The sequence below is a fragment of the Oncorhynchus masou genome, chromosome 31 (assembly GCF_036934945.1).
Source record: "Oncorhynchus masou masou isolate Uvic2021 chromosome 31, UVic_Omas_1.1, whole genome shotgun sequence".
Classification (NCBI taxonomy): domain Eukaryota; kingdom Metazoa; phylum Chordata; class Actinopteri; order Salmoniformes; family Salmonidae; genus Oncorhynchus; species Oncorhynchus masou.
This window is the reverse complement of record NC_088242.1, coordinates 71,091,866-71,112,391: the sequence shown is the minus strand read 5'-3', so window position 1 is coordinate 71,112,391 and position 20,526 is coordinate 71,091,866. Positions and strand designations below refer to the sequence as shown.

At 43.8% G+C, this 20,526-nt stretch overlaps 1 pseudogene; it reads left to right on the top strand.

The window, feature by feature from the left end:
* The first annotated feature begins 3,622 nt into the window (after nt 1-3,622).
* Nucleotides 3,623-20,526, top strand: part of LOC135525004 (mucosa-associated lymphoid tissue lymphoma translocation protein 1-like) — a 30,542-nt pseudogene continuing 13,638 nt past the window's right edge.

Here is a 20,526-nt window from a genome sequence, read left to right as displayed (position 1 = left end):
AGTTTCAAGTTGTAGTGTCTTACCGGTGTAAGAGTAGCTGGAAAAGAAAGGAGAAAACAGCTGTGAATACTGTTAAATGTTGGTCTAGGTTAGTCTGGGAAACCATTCACTCATTTGAATAGATCCTCGAAGAAAATATTACCTGTATGCACCTTTCTCAAGCAATGCAACAATTATCAAAACTCCAAAGTAATTCAGACAGTGACAAATGCTTTCCTTTGACCAAGCTAAGCAGTTGCAATGAAAAAGGTATACATATGAACCGTTATCAGGCTCTACAAGGGTTATTAGGAGTCAAACTGAACCCTTAGACATTATTTTAGAATTCAGAGAACTAACATTGAACTCAAACACTTCTTGGTTGAAACAAAATTTGATGAATTTGTGAACTTACCATTGATAGGCTTTTCAAAGTCCCAGAGGCAAAGCTCTGACTGCAATTGTCAATCAAACACATGCTTGTGGTGCCAGCAGGACCCTATTTATAGCAGGCCTACAAATAGGTGCAAGTGCACATCACATTTTCCGAAACCAGCCTTCAGACATGTATTCAACAAGAGAACGCTATTTTGCTCTGAGAACAAATGAATGTTCTCCAAATTTGAAAAAAATATTTAAAATAGAAATACCAAGAGAAAACAGATCATTATACATGTCAAAAACACAACCTCTTAACATGTTGACAGCAGTGAGTATAGACTCACGTCTAGGTGGGACACTGTGTTGGTGAAAGACTTATTGCAAAGCACTGATATGTCATGTGTCCAGAGATACTTGGGGATTTATTTCATGAGGTAGATGATGACGACCTAAGCATGCTTGGTTCTTACCCAGGACAGCCCTCTCCCTTGATACTGCCTGCCCATTCTTCCAAAACACCCTTGAGAATAAATTCAGCCATCTGATCACATTGCTTCATTTTCCAAACATAAGATTGCCTAATTAGGTTACACAGTAAGGTCACAGAGGACTACCAGGGTATTACATAAAATAAATGAACTGTATTGCTGTAATGGTCGTTGTATGAAGAAGGTGTGGACCAAAGCGCAGCGTGATAAGTGTTCATGTTATTTTTATTTAAACTGAACACAAAACAAAATAACAACGAGCATGACCGAAACGGTCCTGTCAGGTGCAGAAACACAAACCAGAAAACAACTTCCCACAACCCATAGTGGGAAAACAGGCTGCCTAAGTATGGTTCTCAATCAGAGACAACGACAGACAGCTGTACCTGATTGAGAACCATACCCGGCCAAAAACACAGAAATACAAAAACATAGAAAATAGAACATAGAACGCCCACCCTAGTCACACCCTGGCCTAACCAAAATAGAGAATAAAAAGCCTCTCTATGGCCAGGGCGTGAGGTGGGCCTTCTTAAGGCGGCGGCTTGGGTGCGGGACTGAAGTGCGGGACCCTCACAGCGGGCTCCGGACTGAAGACCCTCGTAGAGGGCGCCACTGGACTGGGGGGCGCCTCTGGACTGAGGAGCTGCGATTCTGGCAGCTCCGAAGTGAATGGCGAATCTGGCAGCTCCGGAGTGAAGGCCTATCTATTTTCTTATAAACTGGGTGGGTCGGGCACTGAATGCTAATTGGCTGACAGGCGTGGTATATCAGACCATATAGCACGGGTATGACAAAACATGTATTTTTACTGCTGTAATTACGTTGCTAACCAGTTTATAATAGCAATAAGGAACCTCAGGGGATTTTGATATATGGCCAATATACTGTACCACTTTTACATTACTTTCCCCTTAAGCGGCATTAGAAGAAGACAAAACAATCCAGCAAATACATTTGGTGTGTCATCACAGTGGTCGCTGACTTGTGGTCAGACTCGCTCAGGTGCTGATTTGAACGTCATTAAGAAAATTGAAAGGTGTCATAGTGTATTTCTTCGCAAATATCCTTTCTGAAATTAAGAGTAATCCAATAAATAATCATCTAGTTTTTCAAAAGTACAGTGTCTGTAATCCGATTTCAATATTTTAGCTGGTAATTTAACTGATTATTACAGAAACTAAAAAAAAGACAGTAACATTAGCTGTACTTTTTGTGATGAGCATACAGAAACAGTTTTGCATTTATTTTGGCATTGTCTTCAGGTAAAACATATTATGGCAAGATATTTATATATTTATTGGTGATAATATTCTTGATGACTTTTGTTTATTATGGGAGAATGTGCTGTTTGGTTTCCTTAACTACAATAAGGATAAAGAGAAAACAATTTGACCTCTTAAATGTAATTGTGCTAATGGAAAGGTCATATTCAGAAAATCACTAATAAAAAAACACTTCCTTGTTTTCTATAAGGAGTTGGAATAGTACATTAAGATCATTCTAGATTATTTGAATAAGAAAGCTGTAAAAACAGTCAATGTGTCTTTTAAGGCCTTTGTATAGCCAGTGGTGTAAAGTACTTAAGTAAAAAATACTTTAAAGTACTACTTAAGTGTCACGCCCTGGTCGAAGTTTATTGTGTTTGTCTTTATTTATTTGGTCAGGCCAGGGTGTGACATGGGTTTATTGTGGTGTGTTTTGTCTTGGGGTGTTGTTAGGTGTTGGGTGTGTGGCTTAGTGGGGGTATCTAGGATAGTCTATGGCTGTCTGGAGTGGTTCTCAATCAAAGGCAGGTGTTTATCGTTGTCTCTGATTGGGAACCATATTTAGGCAGCCATATTCTTTGAGTATTTCGTGGGTGATTGTTCCTGTCTCTGTGTTTATTGTCACAAGATAGGCTGTATAGGTTTTCACACATTTAGTATTTTGTTTAGTTATTTCATGTCTAGTTCATTTTATTAAAGAACATGAATAACCACCACGCTGCATTTTGGTCCGCTTCTCCTTCGACAGACGAGAACCGTTACATTAAGTAGTTTTTGGGGGTATTTGTACTTTACTATTTATATTTTTGACAACTTTTACTTTTACTTCACTACATTCTTATTTAAAATAATGTACTTTTTTACTGCATACATTTTCACTGAAAAAGTACTTGTTACATGTTTAGTGCTTAGAAGGACAGAAAATGTGCCAAATTCCACACTTATCAAAATAACATACCTGGTCATCTCTATTGCCTCTGGTCTGGTGGACTCATTAAACACAAATGCTTAATTTGTAAATTATGTCAGAGTTTTGCAGTATGCCCCTGGCTATCCATAAAATTAAAATAAAAAAAGACAATTGTGCCGTCTGGTTTGCTTAATAATTATATATATATACTGGTGTTTTGAGCAACAACAAAAAACAACCCCCCCCCAAAAAAAAATAAAAGAGAGCAATTTCTTCAAAAGTGAAATCAAATTTTAATCCACCTTGCAATACCGTAATGTCTGTGCTATGCTATTTTGAACCATATGTAATTGTGGATGGATCTGGTTTTGGATCATTATTTCTGCTAATTGAATTACGATATGATTTTGCCTTTCATAAAATATTTAATCATATTCACATACACGCTTTACGTGTATGTGAATATATAAAATGTGCCCTGGAGTCAATTCTTGTATTTAGAGTGGATTTCCAATTCAAACATTTTGCGGAAGGATATCCAAAAATATTTGGCCTCATATACTACATACAGTACGGTAATAGGTGGGTATCATTGTTCCGGGAAAAGGATGTCCTGTTTTTTTGTTGATATAATGTTGAGGATTTACAAGAGTTACATTCTCTACTACAGTTTGTAAAGGCCATCTTACATTCTCTACTCTAGTTTGTTTAATGTCATCGGGTCATCTGCTGTTACAGACAGTGTAGCATGTGCATGGTGTTTGGTCGCAGTTCAGGTATGCACACTACATTGATACAGGTAGCCTACACAATAACCCTCTCTAGCAATAGAAATGTGTTGATACATTTTCCAATACCATACTATTTGCCTGTTTGACTTTGGTATAATGTAAGCATACCTCTCACAATTACAACAATTAACATAGGCCTAGTTTTTAATTTTTTATTATCTCTGAAAATAATTGAGTAATTATCAATGCACTCATAATTTTATAACATATATGTTTTTCTTGACTTCCAAGAGCTGATACACCATAACACAAAACATATGGGCTGAGTGTGCAAACAGGAATGTGTTGTGATTGTCTTGACCAGAGTTGCCAGGTCTAGCTTAAATTTTCAACGAAGACCACTCAAAACCCACCCAAAGGGCCTCAAAACTGATCCAAAAAATGTTTATGCGCAGCAGTAGAGGAGTTGCCATATTTATCCAATAAACCCCTAATTTAGAAGGAATATCGATTTAACATGTAATGACAAGAAGCAAAATTCAGATTTACATCAAAATAATAATTATTACAAGCTAACGTGACTAAAGGAATTTGAATATGTAGCAAGAGAAAGGATCATTTGCCTTTATTAACCTCACTAGGGTAGGGGGCAGCATTCGGAATTTTAGATGAAAAGCGTGCCCAGAGTAAATTACCTGCTACTCAGGCCCAGAAGCTAGGATATGCACACAATTAGTAGTTTTGGATAGAAAACACTCTAGGTTCTAAAACTGTTAAAATAATGTCTGTGAGTATAACAGAACTGAAATGGCAGGTGAAAACCTGAGGAAAATCCATCCAGGAAATACTTTTATTTTGAAATGCCTGTTTTTCCATAGAAAGCCTATCCACCATACAAAGACTTATGACCCAGTTCACGATCTCTATTGTTTCCTCAACAGTCTCTAGGTATTGTTTCAGGCTTTTACTCTGAAAAATTAGGGAGAAACAGCACGTTCAATGAGTGGACAGTGGAAATTTCCAGACATGAGTCCAGTGTGTGACCGGGAGCGCGCATTTCTTGTTTCTCTTTTTCTATTGACAAAGCTTTTGTCCGGTTGAAATAAGATTGATTATTTATGACAAAAACAATATGAGGATTGATTATCAATATCATTTGACATGTTTCTATGAACTTTTATGGTACTTTTTAGATTTTTCGTCAGTCTGTTGTGACCGTGCTTTGTTCCAATGGGTTACTGAACAAAACGCACCAACAAAATGGAGGTTTTTGAATATAAAGAGGGACTTTATCCAACAAAACAAACATTTATTGTGTAACATGGAATCTTTGAGTGCAATCATATGAAGATCATCAAAGGTAAGTGGTATATTTTAACGCTATTTCTGACTTTTGTTACTCATCTTCTTGGCTGCTAACTATTTGTAATACTTTGTCTGCTGGGCGCTGTTCTCAGATAATCACATGGTTTGGTTTCGCCGTAAAGCCTTTTTGAAATCTGACACAGCGGTTGGATTAACAAGAAGTTTATCTTTAAGCTGGTGTATAACATTTGTATCTTTTATGTATGTTTATTATGAGAATTTCTGTTTTGTTGAGTTTCACGCTCTGCAATTTCACTGGATGTTGTTTGAGACAGTGTTTTACTGAACAAAATGCGGTAACAAAACTGAGGTTTTTGAGGAGGGACTTGATCGAACAAAACAAAGATTTATTGGGTAACTGGGAGTCTTGTCTGCTGGGCGCTGTTCTCAGATAATCGCATGGTTTGCTTTCGCCGTAAAGTATTTTTAAAATCTGACACCGTGGTTGGATTAACAAGAAGTTAATCTTTAAAAAGATGTATAACACTTGTATGTTTCATGAATTTTTATAATGAGTATTTCTGTTTTTGAGTTTGGCGCTCTGCAATTTCACTGGATGTTGCCCAGGTGGGACAGTAGCGTCCCACACCCCCTAGAGAGGTTAAACTCGCCAGATCATTTACCATCCATCAATGGATGTCCATTTAACTGGTTTGACTGCTATGAATAAGCAATAATGCCCGAGGGGGTGTGGTATATGGCCAATGTACCACGCTAAGTGCTGTTCTTAAGCATGATGCAACGTGGAGTGCCTTGATACAGTCCTTAGTCGTGATATATTGGCCATTTACCACAAACCATGAGGTACCTTATTGCGATTATAAACTGGTTACAAATGTAATTAGAACAGTAAAAAGTAATGTTTGTAATACCTGTGGTATATGGTCTGTAACGTTCTTTGCTTCACGGAAACATGGCTCACTGGAGAGACGCTATCGGAGTCGGTGCAGCCAGCTGGTTCCTCCACGCATCGCGCCGACAGAAACAAACATCTTTCTGGTAAGAAGAGGGGCGGGGGCATATGCCTTTTGGCTAACGAGACGTGGTGTGATCACAAAAACATACAGGAACTCAAATCCTTCTGTTCACCTGATTTAGAATTCCTCGAAATCAAGTGTCGACCGCATTATCTACCAAGGGAATTCTCTTGATTATAATCACAGCCGTATATATTCCCCCCCAAGCAGACACATCAATGGCTCTGAACGAACTTTATTTGACTCTTTGCAAACTGGAATCCATACATCCTGAGGCTGCATTCATTGTAGCTGGGGATTTTAACAAGGCTAATCTGAAAACAAGACTCCCTAAATTGTATCAGCATATCGATTGCGCAACCAGGGCTGGCAAAACCTTGGATCATTGCTATTCTAACTTCCGCGACGCAAATAAGGCCCTGCCCCGCCCTCCTTTCGGAAAACCTGACCACGACTCTATTTTGTTGATCCCTGCCTACAGACAGAAACTAAAACAAGATGCTCCAACTCTGAGGTCTGTCCAACGCTGGTCCGACCAATCTGATTCCACACTCCAAGACTGCTTCCATCACGTGGACTGGGATAGGTTTCGTATTGCGTCAGACAACAACATTGACGAATACGCTGATGCGGTGTGCGAGTTCATTAGAACGTGCGTTAAAGATGTCGGTCCCATAGCAACGATTAAAACATTCCCAAACCAGAAACCGTGGATTGATGGCAGCATTCGCGTAAAACTGAAAGGGCGAACCACTGCTTTTAATCAGGGCAAGGTGACCGGAAACATGACCAAATACAAACAGTGCAGCTATTCCCTCCGCAAGGCAATCAAACAAGCTAAGCGTCAGTAAAGAGACAAAGTAGAATCTCAATTCAACGGCTCAGACACAAGAGGTATGTGGCAGGGTCTACAGTCAATCACGGATTACAAAAAGAAAACCAGCCCCGTCACGGACCAGGATGTCTTGCTCCCAGGCAGACTAAATAACTTTTTTGCCCGCTTTGAGGACAATACAGTGCCACTGACACGGCCTGCAACAAAAACATGCGGACTCTCCTTCACTGCAGCCGAGGTGAGTAAAACATTTAAACGTGTTAACCCTCGCAAGGCTGCAGGCCCAGACGGCATCCCCAGCCGCGCCCTCAGAGCATGCGCAGACCAGCTGGCTGGTGTGTTTACGGACATATTCAATCAATCCCTATACCAGTCTGCTGTTCCCACATGCTTCAAGAGGGCCACCATTGTTCCTGTTCCCAAGAAAGCTAAGGTAACTGAGCTAAACGACTACCGCCACATAGCACTCACTTCCGTCATCATGAAGTGCTTTGAGAGACTAGTCAAGGACCATATCACCTCCACCCTACCTGACACCCTAGACCCACTCCAATTTGCTTACCGCCCAAATAGGACCACAGACGATACAATCTCAACCACACTGCACACTGCCCGAACCCATCTGGACAAGAGGAATACCTATGTGAGAATGCTGTTCATCGACACCATAGTACCCTCCAAGCTCGTCATCAAGCTCGAGACCCTGGGCCTCGACCCCGCCCTGTGCAACTGGGTACTGGACTTCCTGACGGGCCGCCCCCAGGTGGTGAGGGTAGGCAACAACATCTCCACCCCGCTGATCCTCAACACTGGGGCCCCACAAGGGTGCGTTCTGAGCCCTCCCCTGTACTCCCTGTTCACCCACGACTGCGTGGCCACACACGCCTCCAACTCAATCATCAAGTTTGCGGACGACACAACAGTGGTAGGCTTGATTACCAACACTGACGAGACGGCCTACAGGGAGGAGGTGAGGGCCCTCAGAGTGTGGTGTCAGGAAAATAACCTCACACTTAACGTCAACAAAACTAAGGAGATGATTGTGGACTTCAGGAAACAGCAGAGGGAACACCCCCCTATCCACATCGATGGGACAGTAGTGGAGAGGGTAGTAAGTTTTAAGTTCCTCGGCATACACATCACAGACAAACTACATTGGTCCACCCACACAGACAGCATTGTGAAGAAGGCGCAGCAGCGCCTCTTCAACCTCAGGAGGCTGAAGAAATTTGGCTTGTCACCAAAAGCACTCACAAACTTCTACAGATGCACAATCGAGAGCATCCTGGCGGGCTGTATCACCGACTGGTACGGCAACTGCTCCGCCCACAACCGTAAGGCTCTCCAGAGGGTAGTGAGGTCTGCACAACGCATCACCGGGGGCAAACTACCTGCCCTCCAGGACACCTACACCACCCGATGTTACAGGAAGGCCATAAAGATCATCAAGGCCAACAACCACCCGAGCCACTGCCTGTTCACCCCGCTATAATCCAGAAGGCGAGGTCAGTACAGGTGCATCAAAGCTGGGACCGAGAGACTGAAAAACAGCTTCTATCTCAAGGCCATCAGACTGTTAAACAGCCACCACTAACATTGAGTGGCTGCTTCCAACACACTGACTTAACTCCAGCCACTTTAATAATGGGAATTGATGGGAAATTATGTAAAATATATCACTAGCCACTTTAAACAATGCTACCTAATATAATGTTTACATACCCTACATTATTCATCTCATATGTATACGTATATACTGTACTCTATATCATCTACCGCATCTTTATGTAATACATGTATAACTAGCCACTTTAACTATGCCTGTCACGTCTTAACAAGGTGGGTGGAATCAGGCGCAGAGAGCAGATAGTGATATGACAGTTTATTCTCCAGTGAACAAAACACACGGTCAACCCAACATACACAGGGTGAACAATCCAACCCAGGATTACATTTACATTTACATTTAAGTCATTTAGCAGACGCTCTTATCCAGAGCGACTTACAAATTGGTGAATTCACCTTCTGACATCCAGTGGAACAGCCACTTTACAATAGTGCATCTAAATCATTAAGGGGGGGGGTGGTGAGAAGGATTACTTATCCTATCCTAGGTATTCCTTGAAGAGGTGGGGTTTCAGGTGTCTCCGGAAGGTGGTGATTGACTCCGCTGTCCTGGCGTCGTGAGGGAGTTTGTTCCACCATTGGGGGCCAGAGCAGCGAACAGTTTTGACTGGGCTGAGCGGGAACTGTACTTCCTCAATGGTAGGGAGGCGAGCAGGCCAGAGGTGGATGAACGCAGTGCCCTTGCTTGGGTGTAGGGCCTGATCAGAGCCTGGAGGTACTGCGGTGCCGTTCCCCTCACAGCTCCGTAGGCAAGCACCATGGTCTTGTAGCGGATGCGACTTCAAAAGCCAGTGGAGAGAGCAGGAGCGGGGTGACGTGAGAGAACTTGGGAAGGTTGAACACCAGACGGGCTGCGGCGTTCTGGATGAGTTGTAGGGGTTTAATGGCACAGGCAGGGAGCCCAGCCAACAGCGAGTTGCAGTAGTCCAGACAGATGACAAGTGCCTGGATTAGGACCTGCGCCGCTTCCTGTGTGAGGCAGGGTCGTACTCTGCGGATGTTGTAGAGCATGAACCTACAGGAACGGGCCACCGCCATGATGTTGGTTGAGAACGACAGGGTGTTGTCCAGGATCACGCCAAGGTTCTTAGCGCTCTGGGAGGAGGACACAATGGAGTTGTCAACCGTGATGGCGAGATCATGGAACGGGCAGTCCTTCCCCGGGAGGAAGAGCAGCTCCGTCTTGCCGAGGTTCAGCTTGAGGTGGTGATCCGTCATCCACACTGATATGTCTGCCAGACATGCAGAGATGCGATTCGCCACCTGGTCATCAGAAGGGGGAAAGGAGAAGATTAATTGTGTGTCGTCTGCATAGCAATGATAGGAGAGACCATGTGAGGTTATGACAGAGCCAAGTGACTTGGTGTATAGCGAGAATAGGAGAGGGCCTAGAACAGAGCCCTGGGGGACACCAGTGGTGAGAGCGCGTGGCGAGGAGACAGATTCTGCCACGCCACCTGGTAGGAGCGACCTGTCAGGTAGGACGCAATCCAAGCGTGGGCCGCGCCGGAGATGCCCAACTCGGAGAGGGTGGAGAGGAGGATCTGATGGTTCACAGTATCGAAGGCAGCCGATAGGTCTAGAAGGATGAGAGCAGAGGAGAGAGAGTTAGCTTTAGCAGTGCGGAGCGCCTCCGTGATACAGAGAAGAGCAGTCTCAGTTGAATGACTAGTCTTGAAATCTGAATGATTTGGATCAAGAAGGTCATTCTGAGAGAGGTATGGCCAAGGACGGCACGTTCAAGAGTTTTGGAGAGAAAGAAAGAAGGGATACTGGTCTGTAGTTGTTGACATCGGAGGGATCGAGTGTAGGTTTTTCAGAAGGGGTGCAACTCTCGCTCTCTTGAAGACGGAAGGGACGTAGCCAGCGGTCAGGGATGAGTTGATGAGCGAGGTGAGGTAAGGGAGAAGGTCCCCGGAAATGGTCTGGAGGAGAGAGGAGGGGATAGGGTCGAGCGGGCAGGTTGTTGGGCGGCCGGCCGTCACAAGAAGCGAGATTTCATCTGGAGAGAGAGGGAGAAAGAGGTCAGAGCACAGGGTAGGGCAGTGTGAGCAGAACCAGCGGTGTCGTTTGACTTAGCAAACGAGGATCGGATGTCGTCGACCTTCTTTTCAAAATGGTTGACGAAGTCATCTGCAGAGAGGGAGGAGGGGGGAGGGGGAGGAGGATTCAGGAGGGAGGAGAAGGTGGCAAAGAGCTTCCTAGGGTTAGAGGCAGATGCTTGGAATTTAGAGTGGTAGAAAGTGGCTTTAGCAGCAGAGACAGAGGAGGAAAATGTAGAGAGGAGGGAGTGAAAGGATGCCAGGTCCGCAGGGAGGCGAGTTTTCCTCCATTTCCGCTCGGCTGCCCGGAGCTCTGTTCTGTGAGCTCGCAATGAGTCATCGAGCCACGGAGCGGGAGGGGAGGACCGAGCCGGCCTGGAGGATAGGGGACATAGAGAGTCAAAGGATGCAGAAAGGGAAGAGAGGAGGGTTGAGGAGGCAGAGTCAGGAGAAAGGTTGGAGAAGGTATGAGCAGAGGGAAGAGATGATAGGATGGAAGAGGAAAGAGTAGCGGGGGAGAGAGAGCGAAGGTTGGGACGGCGCGATACCATCCGAGTAGGGGCAGTGTGGGAAGTGTTGGATGAGAGCGAGAGGGAAAAGGATACAAGGTAGTGGTCGGAGACTTGGAGGGGAGTTGCAGTGAGGTTAGTGGAAGAACAGCATCTAGTAAAGATGAGGTCGAGCGTATTGCCTGCCTTGTGAGTAGGGGGGAAGGTGAGAGGGTGAGGTCAAAAGAGGAGAGGAGTGGAAAGAAGGAGGCAGAGAGGAATGAGTCAAAGGTAGACGTGGGGAGGTTAAAGTCGCCCAGGACTGTGAGAGGTGAGCCGTCCTCAGGAAAGGAGCTTATCAAGGCATCAAGCTCATTGATGAACTCTCCGAGGGAACCTGGAGGGCGATAAATGATAAGAATGTTAAGCTTGAAAGGGCTGGTAACTGTGACAGCATGGAATTCAAAGGAGGCGATAGATAGATGGGTAAGGGGAGAGAGAGAGAATGACCACTTAGGAGAGATGAGGATCCCGGTGCCACCACCCCGCTGACCAGAAGCTCTCGGGGTGTGCGAGAACACGTGGGCGGACAAAGAGAGAGCAGTAGGAGTAGCAGTGTTATCTGTGGTGATCCATGTTTCCGTCAGTGCCAGGAAGTCGAGGACTGGAGGGAGGCATAGGCTGAGATGAACTCTGCCTTGTTGGCCGCAGATCGGCAGTTCCAGAGGCTACCGGAGACCAGGAACTCCACGTGGGTCGTGCGCGCTGGGACCACCAGATTAGGGTGACCGCGGCCACGCGGTGTGGAGCGTTTGTATGGTCTGTGCAGAGAGGAGAGAACAGGGATAGATAGACACATAGTTAACAGGGTACAGAAGAGGCTACGCTAATGCAAAGGAGATTGGAATGACAAGTGGACTACACGTCTCGAATGTTCAGAAAGTTAAGCTTACGTAGCAAGAATCTTATTGACTAAGATGATTGAAATGATACAGTACTGCTGGAGTAGGCTAGCTGGTAGTGGCTGCGATGTTGACACTACACTAATCAAGTCGTTCCGTCGAGTGTAATAGTTTCTACAGTGCTGCCATTCGGGGCTAGCTGGCTAGCTAGCAAGGTTGATTGCGTTCCGTTACTTTAAAAGAACGACAATAGCTGGCTGGCTAACCTAGAAAATCGCTCTAGGCTACACAATTGTCTTAGATACAAAGACGGCTATGTAGCTAGCTAGCTACGATCAAACAAAACAAACCGTTGTACTGTAATAGTTACTACAGTGCTGCTATTCGGGGCTAGCTGGCTAGCTACGTTAGAAGAACGACAATAGCTGGCCAGCTAACCTAGAAAATCGCTCTAGGCTACACAATTGTCTTAGATACAAAGACGGCTATGTAGCTAGCTAGCTACGATCAAACAAAACAAACCGTTGTACTGTAATAGTTACTACAGAGCTGCTATTCGGGGGCTAGCTGGCTAGCTGCGTTAGAAGAACGACAATAGCTGGCCAGCTAACCTAGAAAATCGCTCTAGACTACACAATTGTCTTAGATACAAAGACGGCTATGTAGCTGGCTAGCTACGATCAAACAAATCAAACCGTTGTACTGTAATGAAGTGAAATGAAAATGTGATACTACCTGTGGAGCGACGCGGAATGTTGACCGGGTAGTTAGAGTTCAATTCGGTAGAGGTTGGCTAGCTGTTGGCTAGCTAGCTAGCAGCATTTCCTACGTTAAGGACGACAAATAGCTGGCTAGCTAACCTCGGTAAATTAAGATAATCACTCTAAGTCTACACACTCTAAACTGCACAATTATCTTGGATACGAAGACAACTATGTAGCTAGCTGACACTACGCTAATCGAGTCGTTCAGTTGAGTGTAATAGTTTCTACAGTGCTAGTGGACAGTGGATGTTAGCTAGCTGCTTAGCTAGCTGCTGGGCAGATACGTTAGGATACGATAATTATGCAATTGTCGTTGATACAAAGACGGCTATGTAGCTGGCTAAGAAGAAATTGCTAAGATTAGACAAATCAAACCGTTGTACTATAACGAAATGTAATGAAAAGTTATACTACCTGCGGACCGAAGTGTAGATGCGACCGCTCGCTCCAACCGGAACCGGATTAAAGACAGACCGGAGAATAACAACACAAGAACTACACCGACTGACATGAATACAAAAATAACAATCCCGCACAAAACAAGGGCGGGACAACCTACTACATATACAGACACTAATTAACTAAACAACACACAAGTGAAACCAATCAGACAAAACCAACAGATACACGAAAAGGGATCGGTAATGGCTAGTAGGACGGTGACGACGACCGCCGAGCACCGCCCGAACAGGCAGGAGAGCCAACCTCGGCGGAAGTCGTGACAATGCCACTTTGTTTACATACTCATCTCATATGTATACACTGTACTCGAGGCCATCTACTGTATCTTGCCTATGCTGCTCTGTACCATCACTCATTCATATATCTTTATGTACATATTCTTTATCCCCTTACACTTGTGTGTATAAGACAGTAGTTTTGGAATTGTTAGTTAGATTACTTGTTGGTTATTACTGCATTGTCGGAACTAGAAGCACAAGCATTTCGCTACACTCGCATTAACATCTGCTAACCATGTGTATGTGACAAATAAAATTTGATTTGATTTGATTTGATATATCACAGATTTCAGCCAATCAGCATTCAGGGCTCAAACCACCCAGTTTTGAATTGTAATTATAAACTGGGTGGTTTGAGCCCTGAATGCTAATTGACTGACAGGTGTACTTTTAGAAAGAGAGGTTCCAGATTGTCTAGCCCAGCTGATTTGTAGGAGTCCAGATTTTGCAGCTCTTTCAGAACATCAGCTATCTGGATTTGGGTGAATGAGAAATGGGGGAGGCTTGGGCAAATGCTTATTGAAATTCTCAATTATCTTGGTTTAATCGGTGGTGACAGTGTTTCCTAACCTCAGTGCAGTGGTCAGCTGGCTGGAGGTGCTCTTATTCTCCATAGACTTTACAGTGTCCCAGAACCTTTTAGAGTTTGTGCTATAGGATGCAAATTTCTGTTTGAAGAGGCAAGCCTTAGCTTTCCTAACTGCCTGTGTATTTTGGTTCCTAACTTGAAAAGTGGCATATCGCGGGGGCTATTCGATGCTAATGCAGAACGCCACAGGATGTTTTTGTGCTGGTCAAGGGCAGTCAGGTCTGGAGTGAATCAAGGGCTATATCTCTTCTTAGTTGTAAATATTTTGGGGCATGCTTATTTAAGATGGTGAGGAAAGCACTTATAAAGAATATCCAAGCACCCTGAATGAGGTCAATATCTTTCCAGGATGCCTGGGCCAGGTCAATTAGAGTGGACTGCTCGCTGAAGTGTTTTAGGGAGCGTTTGACAGTGATGAGTGGTGGTCGTTTGACTGCGGACCCATTACAGATGCAGGAAATGAGGCAGTGATCGCTGAGATCCTGGTTGAAGACAGAGGACAAGTTGGTCAGGATGATATCTACGAGGGTGCCCGTGTTTACGGATTTAGGGTTGTACCTGGTAGGTTCCATGATAATTTGTGTGAGATTGAGGGTATCGAGCTTCGATTGTAGGACGGCTGGGGTGTTAAGCATATCCCAGTTTAGGTCACCTAACAGTACAAACTCTGAAGATAAATGGGGAGCAATAAATTCACATATGGTGTCTAGGCCACAGCTGGTGGCTGAGGGGGGTCTATAAGAAGTGGCAACAGTGAGAAACTTATTTATGGCAAGGTGGATTTTAAAAAGTAGAAGCACGAACTGTTTGGGCACAGACCTGGATAGCATGACAGAACTCTGCAGTAGATTGCAACTCCACCCCCTTTGGCAGTTCTATCTTGTCGGAAAATGTTGTAGTTGGGGATGGGAATTTCAAAACTTTTGGTGGCCTTCCTAAGCCAGGATTCAGACACGTCTAGGACATCAGGGTTGGCGGAGTGTGCTAAAGCAGTGAAAAAAACAAACTTAGGGAGGAGGCTTTTGATGTTAACATGCATGAAACCAAGACTTTTACGGTTACAGAAGTCCACAAATGATAGCGCCTGGGGAATAGCAATGGAACTGGGGGCTACAGGGCCTGGGTTAACCTCTACATCACCAGTGGAACAGAGGAGGAGTAGGATAAGGGTATGGCTAAAGGCTATAAGAACTGGTCATCTAGTGTGTTGGGGACAGAAAATTAAAGGAGCAGAATTCTGGGTGTGGTAGAATAGATTCAAGGCATAATGTACAGACAAGGGTATGGTAGGATGTGAGTACAGTGGAGGAAAACCTATGCGTTGAGTGGCGATGAGAGAGGTTTTGTCTCTGGTGGCATCAATTAAACTAGGTGAGGTCTCTGCATGTGTGTGTGGTGGGACGAAAGAGCTATCTAAGGCATTTTGAGCGGTACTGAGGGCTCTACAGTGAATTAAAACAATAAAAACTAGCAATGTCTGCAGTGATATCGTCATTTCAACATATTTATTGTATCAAGTGGTAGGCAAGTAACCTGCGATCACATAGACATTAATAGGCTACTTGATGACCAACAGATGCAAATGTATCATTCTCCACGTTTATTGTGAGTTTCATTGTGGACTTTCCGCATAACAGAAGCACGCAAGGGAGTTCCATAATTTCTATTTAAAATTTCCAACTGCGCAGCGCTCAAGATCCAAGAACTGAGCATGCTAAACCCCTTTCCTTGCATGCAGTTCAAACCACCTTTGAGCGAATTTATGTAATGCTCACTAGTGCGCCTAAAGTCTTTTCCCAGTGCTTTGTCACAGTTATTTCTTGATGTGCATCAGTTTTTGCACATTAATACTGTATGTTTTATGGAAAAGGGTTGGAAATACTTGTCTCCATAATGAAATTGGCCTGTCTACAACTGGTAATAAGTTGTCAGAACATGCTGCAGTTCTCTCTCAACACACACACACACCCCTCCGGCCCTCCCCTCCCCACCACTCACACACTCAGCAACAGCCTTCCTTACTGCCTGATAGTGAGTTGAATTTAGAAGTAGCCCAGAAACCTGGCAAATTTTCATCCCTGACATCTTTTTCAAATGAACTAAATGTCTGGAAAACTGCGGACATAGCAACCCTGCTCTAGACATTTATAGGCTATTCATCTTATTGGTCCAGTTAGAGACCATATCATTTAGAGTCACAATTTGAGCTGTAGACTATAAAGGACATTATTTGGCCCTAATTTTACAGCCATTGATAAACTTGCAAATGTTCATAGTAGCCTATAATTGTTACTACTCTGTAGTAAGCCATTTTCAGGAAGATGTCCAGTTTGGCTGACCTTTTATTAAAGCACAGATTGTTTTGCAAATATGCTAACCTACCTACCAGTCTCAATTTCTCTTGAAATAGATTCATTGTTCCTTGTGTTATCGTGTTTGTCACATGCGCTGTTGTGAAATGGGAAGTGGGGAGAAAATCTATTAGTGACACTTGTGCCCACATATGTATGCACATTTGTTCTGTGTGGCCCTTATCAGATGTCATCTCCATGACATGTTCCTGTGATTTTTGGCTGGATCTTGACTTGTTTTTGTTGATATACCGTTCACTCACCTCTGGCACAACTGATGCTCATATTCTGTCTTTTGCTTAATAGGTAGCACAGTGCAGTAATGACCAGAACAGATCATACTTGAGGTTCAGAAGTTCTTATTTCACGTTGAAGTGATGAAAAACATGATCAGAGGTGTGTATTTGCCCTATTTATTGTGCAAGTTAACTATGTTCCATTTTATCAGTACACTGACATAACAATATTTTGAATAACAAAGCATAATATTATGTTGTATAACTTATCCTACTGTAACTGCGAAAGGGGCTATCTATTTTTAGACTTATAAATTAATGATGTATACATAGTGATTCTTGAATAATATAACTTCATGAGCTTAGTTCAAATGTCACACCCAAAATATAAGGTTGTTTTACTCCAATGTTTGTAAACATTGTAAATGTCAACAAACACTGCGTAGCCTAAAAACACAAATGCTGATATCATGGATGGTAAGCCCTTGCATCCCTCAGGTTTTTACCAACACAGAGGCGTTGTTATAGTTTCAACTGCGGATTGGCCCTTTAATCACTTATCACTTTATAAATGTACATTTTCAGACATCCTCATTGTTGCAGCATCCTGTTTCTGTGTATGTACCACTGAGCTATAAGGTGACTCTGAGTGTGAGAGCAGAGGGAACCCGTATCCTGAACTACCAGTGGTTCAAGTCTAGTAAAGAGGAGGTATGTGGTTGAGGATTTTTGTAATTCTTGTCTGACACAGTATTATGTTGTCAATTCATAGAGTAACACAGTATATATCGTATGAAATGGTTAATGTTTTTTAGGTATTTGGTGGGACCAGAGCAGATCTGATTGTCACAGCCCAGAGATCTCAGATCTACATTTGTTGCGTGAATGACCAGTTCTGCAACTGTGTGTTCAGTAAATGGGTCACAGTAAAGGTCCTGGACATTGCTAAACCAGGTATAGAAATCCCCTATATTAGTTACCAGTTCTAAGATAATAACATGTTTGTAATACAGGTTATTAAATCTTCTTTGATCAATTAAGAGCACTATTTTGCCTATAATGTATTGCTATTGCATTTGTTTTTTGTTTTCTTCAGGTCTCCCAGTAGCATGGCGAGGGGAGCCTCATATCGCTGTACACCCTGCACCCCAGACTGTCAGACAAGGGGAGAGACTCACCCTCAGCTGCACCGCCTTTGGCATTCCCACCCCTCACCACCAGTGGTACAGAAATGGACATCCTCTGTTGGGCAAGACCACGGACACACTGCAGGTAACACCAGTGTTTATCTACTCCTGCACTCAGGTCCTTGTGTTTACTCTGTCATATCATTGTCTGGCTGAGATACCATGCTTCACCATTCCTATTTAGTGACGGAGTGGTAAAAAAATAGGTGTGAAAACTCTGGTTGAGGCGAAAAAATTAACTCCCCCTATATTTTCAATGCAATTTCCCCCAGAAAGTGAGTGACAAGTGCCGAGCAAAAAAAAGTGGGTGAACTGTGTTTACTTGTGTTTACCCTCCAATACACCACTTGTCCTATGTAAACATTGTAATTTAGAATAACTTAATTCATATTTAACATGAGGTTTAGATTCTAGGAGAGAAGTCTTATGTGTATGAGTAGAGCCAAACAGTGATGTGAATGCATTTGATTGTGTCCCTTGTAGATAGAGAATGCATAGTCAGACCATAGAGGAACATATCTCTGCTATGTATCCAATGTTCAAGAGGAGAGATGGACAGAGGCAGCTGATGTTGAAATAGGTAAATGGAAGTGGGATGCTACTTGAAGGGCATCTGGGCAACAAAAAGGAAATAATGCTTACATGAATTGAACATACTGTGAATGATGATGTCATATAGCCAAGTCTTTTGTGAATACTGCTCTGTAATTATAAACAGATGTGCAATAGTGAATATGAAACTCTCACAGTAGCACACGACAAAGCACTAGCAGCAGTTATTTTATGTTTTCAGTGGAATGAGCTTTACTATTAGCGTTTTATATATTCCCTGACAAAGTCCACCACATAATTCACTGGAAAGTAATTCCCCACTTTTCACTGAGCTAGTGGAATAGCGAGCGGTAAGTTGAGATTTCTGCACATCCCTCCCACAAGTGGGTCTTTCCATTCCGCTGACGATTTAAGGTACTTTCCCTTTGTTAAAGACTGTACTAGAAGTTTTCAGGCTCTAAAAAGTGGTCAAGGAACTAGCCTTTGGATGTAGGTTCCCCTTTGTATGTGTTTTCTACATGTTGGCACATCAACAACATTCATATTTCAAAATCTTTATGAATTTGACCCAACCAGATTGAATGAAAACTAGGACTCCTTTTACACTCTCATATTGCTTTTGATCTGGTTTGTTGTGTTAACAGATTGAAGTGTGAAGTGTTAGGTTATGCACTGATTATAACCTTTGTCTTTTATTATTTTTCCATTTCTTTCAGTGCCATCTAATCAACTCACAGGTAGGGGTCAGTGGAAATACAGTATCCGTTTGAGGTATTATTTTTATTTTATTTGTTATTTTTGAATATTACCCCTTTTTCTACAACTCCCGTACGGGCTCGGGAGAGACGAAGGTGGAAAGTCATGCGTCCTCCGATACACAACCCAACCAAGCCGCACTGCTTCTTAACACAGCGCGTATCCAACCCGGAAGCCAGCTGCACCAATGTGTTGGTGCACAATGAGACAAGGACATCCCTACGGCCAAGCCCTCCCTAACCCAGACGACGCTAGGCCAATTGTGCGCCGCCCCACGGACCTCCCGGTCGCGGCCGGTTACGACAGAGCCTGGGCGCGAACCCAGAGTCTCTGATGGCACAGCTGGCGCTGCAGTACAGCGCCCTTAACCACTGGTTTGAGGTATTCTTAGAATGCGGTTTGAGCATTTTGTCATTGAAGTGGGGAACTGTTGTACCAGTATTTCCTGATATGTGTGGTTTCATGTTTCTATAGTATAATTAATTAGCTGTTCTCAAAGTACAGTAAGGTGACCCTGATTACAAATTCCACCATGGTCTTTTCGTCCAGCGACTGACAAAGTGGTCCTGCTTATTGGTAACCTCAACTACTCCCACCATCCGGACCTGATGGCCCCCACTATGGATGTCCATGAGCTGGCCAACCTGCTGCAGCAGCTGGGCTTCAGAGTGGTGTCTCTACTGGATCTCACCAGGGAGGAGATGCTGGCGGCCATTGACAAGTTCCTTCTCCTGCTTGACAGGGGCGTGTATGGTGAGTTCAATACTGTTCTGGTGGTTACATTACAAGGAAGAACATACTGTGAATGATGATGTCAATCTCTCCACTGGCTTCCAGTTGAAGCTCGCATCCGCTACAAGACCATGGTGCTTGAATACGGAGCTGTGAGGGGAACGGCACCGCAGTACCTCCAGGCTCTGATCAGGCCCTACACCCAAACAAGGGCACTGCGTTCATCCACCTCTGGCCTGCTCGCCTCCCTACCACTGAGGAAGTACAGTTCCCGCTCAGCCCAGTCAAAACTGTTCGCTGCTCTGGCCCCCCAATGGTGGAACAAACTCCCTCACGACGCCAGGACAGCGGAGTCAATCACCACCTTCCGGAGACACCTGAAACCCCACCTCTTCAAGGAATACCTAGGATAGGATAAAGTAATCCTTCTCACCCCCCACCCCCTTAAATGATTTAGATGCACTATTGTAAAGTGGCTGTTCCACTGGATGTCAGAAGGTGAATTCACCAATTTGTAAGTCGCTCTGGATAAGAGCGTCTGCTAAATGACTTAAATGTAAAATGTAAAATGTAAGAATGTATTTTGAATTGAGGGTTTTTCAGAGACTCAAGAAAGCTAACGATGAC